Source organism: Saccopteryx leptura, chromosome 5 (genome assembly GCF_036850995.1).
Source record: "Saccopteryx leptura isolate mSacLep1 chromosome 5, mSacLep1_pri_phased_curated, whole genome shotgun sequence".
Lineage (NCBI taxonomy): Eukaryota > Metazoa > Chordata > Mammalia > Chiroptera > Emballonuridae > Saccopteryx > Saccopteryx leptura.
Window position 1 is genome coordinate 128,381,755 of NC_089507.1, and position 12,406 is coordinate 128,394,160.

The 12,406-nt window shown below is 36.0% G+C and overlaps 1 protein-coding gene across 2 annotated transcripts in view; it reads right to left on the reverse strand.

Annotated features, from left to right (window-relative positions):
* The window catches only part of PLXDC2 (plexin domain containing 2), a 527,178-nt gene that overhangs the window by 157,414 nt on the left and 357,358 nt on the right, over window positions 1-12,406 (reverse strand). The gene's annotated exons all lie outside the window — the stretch shown is intronic.

Sequence of the window (12,406 nt, forward strand, 5' to 3'; positions counted from 1 at the left end):
TGACAAGAGAATTGACAGTCCTACTGCTGGCTAATTGATGATGAAAGCAATAGATTCTCAGAGGATCTCACCAATGCTAGATAATGAAAACTTATCACACATATGGGTGCACCATGAATGCAGTTACTGTTGGCTATCATTTCAGAAATAGAAATTGTTCTTGCACTATTTTCCTAGGGAATTAATTATATGTTTATTTTCATAGTTTTTTTGTTTTAATCCTTGTTTAGAAGTGGACTTATAGATAGAAAACCTGGAGGAAGACTAATGAGCACACTGCTAAATACATACTTAACAATATCATTGTTGATTACTATGTAGTAATATTTGGCAGTTTTTAATGGATGTGAAACTTCACCATTCTGGTTGAAATATATATGGAAAACATGGATTATTATGAGTCAACTCAAGGTCACACTTTTAAAATTTGAACATCAGTGGAACCTAACTCTTAATGTGACAGGTATTTCTAATATTTACAGGTTAAAAATTAGGACACATTGAAACTATAGTAAACATAACACAGCAGTTACAAATGAGACAAACTCTTGAAGTCTATTTTTTTCTAGACTTAGAAGTCTAGACAATAATGATTACTATCTTTATTTTTATAGAAATAAAAATGGGAATTAAGCCATCTTCAATAAATAAAAAGACAAGAAACAAAAAAGAAAGAATAAATGCACCAAAAAAAGTTTTTAAATAGAATAAATAGATTGTGCAGACTATCTGTGAGTAACTCATTAAAGAAAATAATAGATCAGGAATTGTTGTATAAACCTTAACAAATGATATAGCAATAAGGGAAAAAATAAACCGCAGAGAAGAAACAATAAGGGCTATACTGCTTATTTTTGCTCATGACATCATGAAATTTAAAAGGGCTATTTTGTTGAAATTGCCCAATTAAGTGGAAATTTTAATGTTTCTGAAATTATCTTGAAAAGCAAAAATGGAAGATGACATTTTCCCTTTATGTACTAAATCAACCCTCTCTCAAACAATGCTGTGTGCCAATTTTATATCAGTATGTCCAATTTTAATCAACATTAAAAACTATTCTAATATTTGGACAACAAAAACCAAACCAAACCATTATTTCTGTCCCTAAAAGTAAGTTTTGTTTACATTTATTAAGTTTAATTTACTAAATGAAACTCTGATACACTTTTCTAGTAATTTACTAAGTCATAGAAGGTATGAAACCCTTTTCTTAATGGACATTATGCCCAGTTATACAGTTTTATACTCCATGAGGAGGAGTACTAATTAATATAAATGTAATTTACATTTAAGATTGACTTATAATTAAAGATGAAAAGACAAAAGGGTGGAGAAAGAATAAAAAATATATGCAATTCAGATTATATTTTGAGCAGCCTAATAAGACAAAGTCATAATTTTTTTTTTTTAATAGTCAGAGAGAGAGACAGAAACATTAAGCTGCTCCTGAATGTGCCCTGACCAGGGAATCTAACCGGCAACTGCCATGCTTCAGGAGGGTGCTCAAACCAACTAAGCTAGTCAGCCACTGCTTTATTATTATTATTATTATTATTATTATTATTATTATTATTATTATTATTACTATTTTATGGATAGACACAGAGAGGAAGGGAGAGAAAGGGGAGGAAAAAGGGAAGCATTCATTTGTTGTTCCACTCAGTTGTGCATTACATGTAACTGGTTGTTTCCCACGTGTGCCCTGACTGGGGATGAAACCCCCAACACTGTTGTTACTGGGTGATGCCTTTAACTAACTGAGGTAACCAGCCAAGGCCCATATTGTTTTTAAACAGTATTATAATAGATGCCTGCCCAGAAGTAAATACAGAAGCTTCGCTATTAGTCTTTGTCACTTGCTCTCATTCTCCAGCACCCATGACTACTGCTTTCCTCGCCATGTGTGAAGTATTTTACCAGAAAATTTTGTGTAATTATTGTATTTCCTTCTTTTTTTTTTAATTACTTTTATTATTATTTATATTTTTAATTGGTTTACTGGGGTGACACTGCTTAATAAAATTATACAGGTTTCTGGTTTACACCTCTATAATATATCATCTGTATACTGTATTGTGTGTTCACCATCCAAAGTCAAGTTTTTTTTCCCCAAAACTCAAAGCAGAACTTGAGTTGTTTCTTTCTTTCTTTTTTTGTTTTCTTTTCTTTGTTTGTTTTTCAGTGAGGGAGAGAGAAAGACAGAGAGAGAAAGGGATAGACAGGGACAGACAGACAGGAAGGGAGAGAGGTTAGAAGCATCAACTCATACTTGTGGTACCTTAGTTGTTCACTGATTGCTTTTTCACACGTGCATTGACCAGGTGGCTCCAGCCAAGCCAGTGACCCCTTGCTCAAGTCAGCAGCTTTGGGCTTCAAACCAGCACCATGGGATCATGTCTATGATCCCATACTCAAGCTGATGAGCCCACGCTCAAGCCAGGAAGCTCAGGGTTTCGAACCTGGGTCCTAAGCATCCCAGGCCAATGCTCCATCCAATGTACCACTACCTGGTCAAGCAGAACTTGAATTTTATTGCCATCAATTGAAAAATTCTATTATGTTGGTATGAATATTATATTTTCTACCAGAGTTTGTTTTGTGATTATGTCTTGGTGCCTGCACACCTCCTGGTATAGTAGCTTTCTGTTCTCTTCAGATTTTCACTCTACCTTTTGTATCTCTTCCTATCTTCTTCCTTCTTTAGAAATCTTTCATTTGGTTTTGTTTTTTCCACCTCTTTCCTTCCTTTTATTGCCTCCCTTCATATTTTGTCTTGAAGTCAAACCCTCTCCTCCTGAGGTTGATGGCAGTAATGACCTCAATCCATGCGTCCTGTATCCATGCTTCTTCCCTTTTCCCTTGGCCCACTTCCACTTTGACTCAGCTCAGTAACATGGCAAAAGAAGATAACAACAAATGTGAAGCAAAAAGGAGGCTCAAAAACGTGCTTGAACGCTCCCACCTCCTTTTTGGTCCCCTGCCACTGCCATGAGGAGGTACTTTGCTGGGCTGTGGAGGATATATGAGGGACATGTGCAAAAATAGTCTCCTTCCAACAGAGATCATCCTTAGCCAGGAGCCCTTAGGCAATCTACCAGCACACAGCTGACACATGAGTGAGCCCAGCTGAGGTCAGCAGAGTGCAATCCAGATTAGTGAAACCACCACATTGATCCATGGATATCTTGTGAGAAATAAGAAATGTGGTTGTTTTAAAACACTACCTTTTGGGGTGATTTGTTATGCAGCCTTGGCTGAATTGCTTTTGGTGTCTTTTAGGAATTAAGAGATTATCACTGGAGCAGGAGTAAATGAAATTGTCAAAGGAGATGGGAGATGGTGGTGGCAGGTCATAGGGAGCATGCAGTCCCTGCAAGCGGGGGCTACGTGTCTAGATTTATTCCAAGTCATACAGGGAAGATTTTGGAGGGTTTTTTGAACAACAGAAGGACACATCCTTACAGCCAGAAAAGATCTCACTGGCTGCTTTGTGATCAAGACTGTAGGGCTCAGGAGTAACAGAGAATCCAGTTAGGAGGGTGTCCAGGTAAGAGATGAGTTGCTTGGACTACACTAGAGTGGTAAATGTAGGAGATAAAAATAGAACAGGAAGATGATTTCAGTATAAATTGTGAAGGTACTTGTTGGTCAAATAAGTTTGCAAAATATGATTTTTATGTTTGCTTTCTTATAGTTTGCATTAGAGGCTGGGCAGCACCAGGTATATGTGGTCTGTAAAATTGCAAATTACCTTCCCACTTGGGAGGGGCAGTTGTTTAGCTAATGGTTTCTGGAGGATAGGTTTTCACACCAGAAAGTTTTGAAGAGAGAAGAAGGAGAAGCAGAAAGAAGCCATGGTGGCAGGGAAAGAGAAGGTGTGCAGATGTGGAACGAGAGGTGAGGGGCTTTGCGAGCTCCACTGAGTCTGGTGAGGCCTCTGATTCTAGGTGAAACAGCAGAAGATTCTCCTCGTTGTGGAACGGAGAATGAGTCAGTGGCTTTGGGAGTCCTGTGTGTTGCTCGTTGGCCGGTATGAGATTTTAATAAAGGAATGGCCCACCATTTTTTGGCTGTACTGTTTCTTTACTATCTGCCCGAATTCAATGAGAACCTGCATGTGAATGGCCCTGACGGCCATGACTACTGGCCATACAGTACTGCTATGGCACAAGTTTAGTAAGGAGAGTGAGAAAAAGATCAGAGTCAACAATGACACCAAGACTTTGGGTCTTACTAGGAGAAAAAATGGAGACTTGCTTTTCATCACAGCCGCTGTGTAGTACACCTGCAGTTTATACAGGCTGCCGGCTGTGAGGGGAGCACTCTGGGGCACAGAGAGGGGACTGTGCAGGTCTGCAGAGAAGACTAAACTGTTCTGACACGGGAAGACCGAGAGAAGAATGGTTGGAAAGAATGACAACTTATGGCAAGATCACTGGCTTCCAATGCTTTTCTTTAAAATTTTATAGCATTCATGAATAAGAGCCTAGGCTTTCTAAACTGTGTTTTTTAAAATCCTGATTAAATATTAAAATAAAAATGTATAAGAAGCTTTTGATTCCCCACATTTTCCTAGAAGCCAGCAAGGCCTTTTAAAAATGATTACATATCAGGTTTTGAAAACAAACAAACAAACAAAAAATGCCTTCGTCAATTGAATTAAATGACTAATGTTGTAAAAGATTCACGAGAAAGAGATAAACAACTCCAGGCTTTCTCACAGATTTCTTTCAGAAACATGTCTGCCTGTCTCTACCCGATAGTATCATTATCGCTTCCACTCTGCCTTCTTCTTGGACTAATCTTTTTACTTCCAAATATCAAAGGCGTGGGGTTATTATGAGAAAGGGCCACTCATCCACTCACTGCAGCCCAGTAATTGAGCTGTGTGAGCATTCTGCGAGTGAAGCAGACCGTCTGCAGGTTTCCATGTCCATCTACGATTAGAGACCATTAGGTGAACCAGGAGCACTGTTGAAACCACATTTAAAATGAGCTGCTTTTTGATTAATATCAACAAAGTGACTGCCTGTGTGAGTATAAATAAACCATTAGATATTGAACAAAATTAGCACCAGACTGGGTTTGCCATATTTCACAATCACCTATTCTTTGGAAAACTCTGCATTTACAAGGATTTAAAGTACATGAGTCAGCGAAGCCAAGGCCAAAGATGATGTCCAAGTATGAAAACTGAAAACTTCATTTTATAGAAGCTATTTTTTATCCTTTCTACACATTTATATTCATCTGGAAAATGTTTCTTACATTAGTTCCTGTGGATGTTAGGAAATCGATATGAAATTATATACAAATTCTTAACTACATAAGTTTTTTTTCAAAACAGAACTACAACTTCATTATTTTCCTATATCTGTAATAATTGTCTATTATGATTAAAGCAAAGCTACATTTTTACTTGGCCTCTTTATGATCTGTATTGAATTTTAAATTTCTGAGAGTAGCTTTTACAATTACATTCATCCACAGGATAGATCTAGAAAAGAACAAAATTCTGCCATTCATGCCAGTTAAAATGCTTCCATTTTGGTTTGTATGGGCATTTGTATATTTCTTTTTTTTTTAGGTATTGTAATTTTAATCACATCTTACAAGACATAGACATTTATTATTTAAACGTAAGTTTTTCCATAAATAATATAAGTGAAGCAAATTAAGCATAGATGCAGAAAAGAGTGGCAATAACTGGATATCATTAAGGCAGGAAAGATATTAGGAGTTAACAGAGGAGCACAAAGCACACTGGCCTTTGGAGGAAGATTCAAAATCAAGAGCTGCTTGCTCCCTTTCCTACACCAGGACACAAGGGCCGGACGCAATTCCTAAAATGTGAACTTTTACCGCAGCCTCTAAAACAGGAAGGTGACAGCATGCTGCATCAGTCAGAAGTAATGGGATTTTATTTCCCTGTCTGTTCTGCCCTGCAAACCTTGCCAAAGTATTCATTTATTTCCATTATGGACCCACTAGCTATCAAATAAGCAGCACAGCATCTCAGCAAGAGTTTGATTGTATAGTATGTGTGCCAAAGTATGAATCACATGCCTATCAGAATGTGACTGGAAAGAATTACTCTAAACTCATTTTTGTTCCCTCACTATTTTTCTTCACTTGCTAATTATCAATATGGTATTTGGTAGCCACACACACACACACACACACACACACACGTACATACTATACACCCACACATACACATTTTAACCCCAAGCTTACTATTTTACTCATTTTCACCTGCATTCAACCCTTAACTCTCTACCTCGTCTTCTGTGAATGTGTGATCTGTCTTCTGCGTTACTCTGTAAGGTATCCAATTTTTAAAAGTCACAACCTTTTTTGTTATTATCAAAATGACACATAAAGTCCAGAGCATTAGTGCTTAGTTGTCTAAAAATTACATTTGAAAAGAAAAACTTCTGGTTAAAACTGACAATATAAAAATCTATTTGCTTTTCTGTATGTCATTAACACTTCATGCAATTAGTTTCATCCCTTTTAAGTTCACGTTTACTGAACTTCTTCACAGGCCAGGTACTAAGGAGTGCACATAACAGCATGAAGGCAAAAGACAGCCCTGTGCTGAAGACACAGCCTCAAGTTCCCTCCGGCCCGCTCCACAACCATGACCTACACGAAACCTGCAAGGAAACAAGTAACAGCAGAAAGTTGGCAAGTAAAGACTACCCTCTGTTAGAAGAAGAGAGTCTCACTGAATCTCTACAGAATCTAGTGCTAGCCTGGGGCAAGAGAGAAGTTGATGAGGGAGAAATTGGAAGGAGTACATCCTGAGTAGCAGGTGATCTCAAGAGAACATGCAGATCAATACTTTTATTTGGAACCTTTGAGTATTTACCGTAAATGTTGGCAACATATCCATTTTATAAACACACATATACACAAGTGTGACCTCTGATTTAAAGATTTCCCACCATGGAATTGACAAACTAGAGTTGGAGCTTCACATACAGATGATGGTGAGGCAGGTGCCCGCACCTTAGGAAGTCTGTGCTCAGGCGAGTCAAAACTACTGAAGCTTTTATGTGTAAAATAACTAAAAAATAAAATACATCCTAATGAATTAGATCCTAAGTAAGGTCATGTAGATACAATTTTATATTTTATGTATTTAAAATATAGGAAGAACTATGATATAAAATCATCTGTGTCAACATTTTCTTTAAAATTACTTTTTGAGAGTTAATAATCAGCACTTTATGTCATCTGGGCTTTCTCAATCTTGTATTATACATTTATTAAATATATCTTGAAATACAATTTATTTAAATAAAATATATATGTAAATATAAATAGATACATACATATATATTTCTACTCATAGAACGATAGAGTTCCTCGTGTGCATACCTATTATATTAACACATGCAAGTATTCTCAGACATACAGCAATAGATATAGAAAGTAAATTACTTCATATCTAATGGCAATTGTTTCACTGTTCAGTTCTTTTTGGCTTCCTTTTACTTTTTAAAATTATATTTCCCCCAAATTTTGCAAGTGTTCGTCTTTTAATGCTTTCAGGATGTTCACCATGAATGAAGGGTCATTACAGCTTAAGTAAGAGAAATAGCTTCAAAGAAATACAAAAAAATATATTCCTGATGCCATTTAAACCTACAACCAATTGGCAAAGTTCATTTAGTAACTACACATTCTTTCACATTAGGTTTTAATACTTAAATGGTAGAATAGATTAAAGAGTGACTTGGCATAATAGATAATAAAGTTACTCTTAACAAACCTCCTCTAAAGTTTGCTGTGTAGAAAGATTATATAACTTGTTTTTGGGGTTTTTTTGGCATTGTATGAAACTCATGACCACCCTCTTCCTCCCATGAGGTGGTAAAAAATTTTTTTTACCAAATTTGCAAAAAACACAAAAAGGATCACATCCTGCCCTAGTTTGTATCAAAAGTAATAATAAATTCAAAATATAATAGGACATGAAGCAAGCCAGAGAAAATCCAACTTCTAAAATATGATGGTACACTAGGACAGGCAGCATCAAGAAGTGTAAAATGTCAGAATTCATATTTATAATGTTTTTGGATTAAAATTGTTTTTTAATAAATAGGTAGTGTCCTTGTTAAGTTATCAATAGATGAAATTTTTTTAGGTTTATATCTATTGTAATCAAGCAAACAATCATCACTATTCAGCGATAACTTAAAATAATAAAAAAATCTGGGTTCCAGAAACAGAGAAAATATTTAACAGAATAGGAAATATAAATTCAGTTTTCCAAATTCTATTTACCTATGAAAAAATGCATGTTTTCATTACTTTTTTAACCTATATACAATTTCATTTTGCTTTTTAAAAAATTTTTAAACTTTTGGCCCTGGCCGGTTGGCTCAGTGGTAGAGTGTCGGCCTGGCATGCAGAAGTCCCAGGTTCGATTCCCAGCCAGGGCACACAGGAGAAGCGCCCATCTGCTTCTCCACCCTTCCCCCTCTCCTTCCTCTCTGTCTCTCTCTTCCCCTCCTGCAGCCAAGGCTCCATTGAAGCAAAGATGGCCCGGGTGCTGGGAATGGCTCCTTGGCCTCTGCCCCAGGTGCTAGAGTGGCTCTGGTCGCAACAGAGCCACGCCCATGAGGGGCAGAGCGTCGCCCCCTGGTGGGCGTGCCGGGTGGGTCCCCGTCGGGCGCATGCAGGAGTCTGTCTGACTGTCTCTCCCAGTTTCTAGCTTCAGAAAAATACAAAAAAAATAAAATAAAATAAAACTTTTTCATTTTATTTTTTTTATTGATTTTTAGAGAGAGGGGGGAGAGAGAGAGAGAGAGAAAGGGGAGGAGCAGGAAGCATCAACTCCCATATGTGCCTTGACCAGGCAAGCCCAGGGTTTCGAACCAGCAACCTCAGTGTTCCAGGTCGATGCTTTATCCCACTGCGCCACCACAGGTCAGGCACTTTTTCATTTTAAAGAGGAGAGAAAGAGAGAAAAGGGGAGAGGAGCTGGAAGCATCAACTCCCATATGTGCCTTGACCAGGCAAGCCCGGGGGTTCAAACTGGCGACCTCAGCGTTCCAGGTTGTCGTTTTATCCACTGCGCCACCACAGGTCAGGTTCCTTTTTTAAAGTTTAATAAGATAAGATAAATATTATGGGAAGCAAGTCATTCTCACCCCATGTTCTCAAATGGCTGAGTTTTAGCATATTAATAACTAACCTGTAAAGACTGTCAATGATGTCAAAATGACTGAAGCAGGTCAGTCATTTCTTCAAAAGGAAGTTTATAGAGAGGTAGCAGGGTACGATTGTTAGGCCTATTGCTTCTGGAGTCATACTCCCTCAGATGAATCTTTGTCTCATAATTTTGGGAAAGTTACTTAACCTCTCTGGGTGTTTCAGGAAGCTGCTCTGTAAATTATAAAAGTAACTACCTCTTGGTTTTTATGTGAATTAGGAGAGAATATCCCCTCTTTAAAGGGGATATAACTAACGATAGGAGACTTGACTTGGGATGGTGAGCACATAATACAATATAGAGATGATGTTTTATGGAATTATATGCCTGAAACCTATATAATTTTATTAACCAATGTCATCCCAATAAATTCAATTTTAAAAAAAGAAAAGAAATGTTGTATTATGACAAAAATTTAAAATCTCTAATTACACAGATTTTATATGTAGAAAAAGACAGAGGAATGCATAAAAACTAGAAAATTTTGCATATATGGGTAATGAGATTAAATATATATATATTCTTCATTTCCCAAATTTTCCTATATTATTGCTATTGTTTTTATGGGTCTTCTGTTTTGGAAATGAAAACAAATGTCTTACATATTTCTAAATGTTTTGTCCTCACCTAATGTAAATTTATTCTAAGTTCTAAAAAGTGATCATTGCTTGCTTTTATTGTATTCATCAAGAACAGTTTTATCTGTGTGGAAACATCTGTAATTAGACTCTTCAAACCAGATTTACTTGCATGAAAATGAGCAATTTATCCAGTAAATTTAGCTAAATTTAACAGTGAAAAAAACTATATGAGATAAATATTAAGCACTTAGTAACTGTTGATATATATGAGAGTTCCATAACTGCTACATTTATCAAATTTGGAGGTTGTTATCAAAAGTAAATAGGACACTGGTTATGGCATATAGACTTGTATAAGACTATTTCTACTGCTGAGCTCAAACAGGAAAGATTAGTAACACATGGAAAACATCTGTGGAAGGCATCAGGTGGCTATTAAAGAGCGAGGACTTGGAAAGGCATGATTACAGAGAAAGAAAAACCATGAAGGGAGCCCAACACCACCTTTCCAACAAGACATTTGGCAGTTCATAAGCCAGGTTCAGAGACCAAGAAGCCGAATAGAACTTCAGGCAGTCTTAGGAGTTGAGCAATCAGAAATATATCAATCTTTACAAACACATATGCTCAATTTAGAATGAGTTTAGCACTGCACAGTATAAATCTGTTCTATCCAAACTGCCAAAGAAAAAAAATAGTAAACCCTCTTTGGAGGAAGGAAATATCATCTTCTTCACCCTCCCAGTATCTCTTTATTATTTTGTAAACAATGCCCAACAGGCAGGGAGATGTGAGACATAATGAAAAGCTACAGGGAAAAAAAAATATCAACCAACCAATAAACAAAGAAACAGGGGATAGAAACCGATCCACAAGAAATCTAGATATTAGACTTACTAGCTACCAACTTTCAAAGAACTGTTACTAATATATTTAAGGAAAGAGATGACAAGATGGTTAATTTCATTGAGGTTACTAAACTTATGCAAAAGAAACACATGGATACCCTGAAATTAAAAAGTTCATGAAAGTGAAGTCATTTTTGAAAAGATGGTATCTTTTGTGTGTGTTTTGGGTTCATCCTAAGTAAACTATATCTTAATAGATAAATAAAATTAAAAAGATCTATAATTTAAACAGAAATTCAAATTCTGGTTGAGTAATACAGAGCTACAACCTCAGGAGAGATAAATATGTTAGGAATCTGCATCTCCACGCCCTCTCTCACCAGTACGGAGAAGGACACTGAATGCTTTGAGCAAACCTGCAGTCCCTCTTAAACAGCAGTTGTACTTTTCTATTTCAAACCCATTACAAGCAAGATTGTTATGAGAAATGCAAATGTATTTTCTGATTTATTAATCATTATCTGTCTCATAGGCACTATAAAAAGTGTTGGAGAAATGACAATATATAAAACATGACAGAATTGGAGGTCATTAAAGTGTTTCATGTGGGTACATTAAGAGTTACTAGGAGAAATATAATTAGCTACTAAAATAAATAATTTGAGGGTAATAAAAGTAAAATTTGTTTCAATAAATGTACTTTCTGCATTACTAATTTTACTCTACAATTTGAGCAAGTTTTTTATTAGTAGCTTCAACATATATCTATTTTTTTTTCTTACATAAAATATAATAAAACAAAGCTGACATTATCAGCTAGAAACAATTTATTATGAAAGGAATTACACTTACTCCCTTTGTATAATTTTGGTACTGTAAATTCAACAGGAACACAAAATTATACTGCTCATATTCTTAAACTCTCATAATTTTGTTAGTTCTGCAACTTAAATAGAAATACTTCTGATTTTGAGGGATTAAAATTGGGTAATATACTGGAATCAGATGAAAAGACTATTCAACACCAAACATTAACAAATATTTATTGAAGAAACAAATGAGAAATACATTTGTGAATTGTTACATATAATCTCCTTGGGGGGAAAAGTGTTTCGGTCTTTCTGAGTCAACAAGGTAAGTCCTGTATGTGCCCTCTGCTAGGTCTGCAACCTCAGGGACATCATTTTAACTTTCTGACACAGTCTGTGTTTAGATATCAAGTAAGCTAATGTACATGATCTTATTCCAAAATTAAGTCAGGCACACTTATTAAACACCTTCTATGTGCCAATGCCCTTGTGAAGGCTAAGAATATTAAAAATATAGGATCTCATTGAAGCATTGAAAATTATAATGTATGTGAAGAGCATTCTGTCAAGGATGGTATATTATGTAAACTATTTTATGCTATCATGATTATATTTTTTCTAGAAGTGCTGGAAATATCTAGCTCTCATCCCAAATGCATGGGTTCTTTCATTGTAGCAAATTTTACAAATTCGAATATGCCTCTGCAAAATAAAATGCATGACAATCAGCAGAACAAAGAGGTAGAACGGGAAATAAAAAACTGCTTTTTAACCAGGACAGAGAAAGGACAGTAAGTCAAATAATAATGCGATGATTTTCTCAGAACTCTGAGTGCAGGACTGATGTTCAACAGGAAAATAGTCTGAGAATATCAAGAAAGTATTAAAATTGCCTATCAGCTTAATATTCTCCATGCCCAAACAGAAAAAAGAAAATAA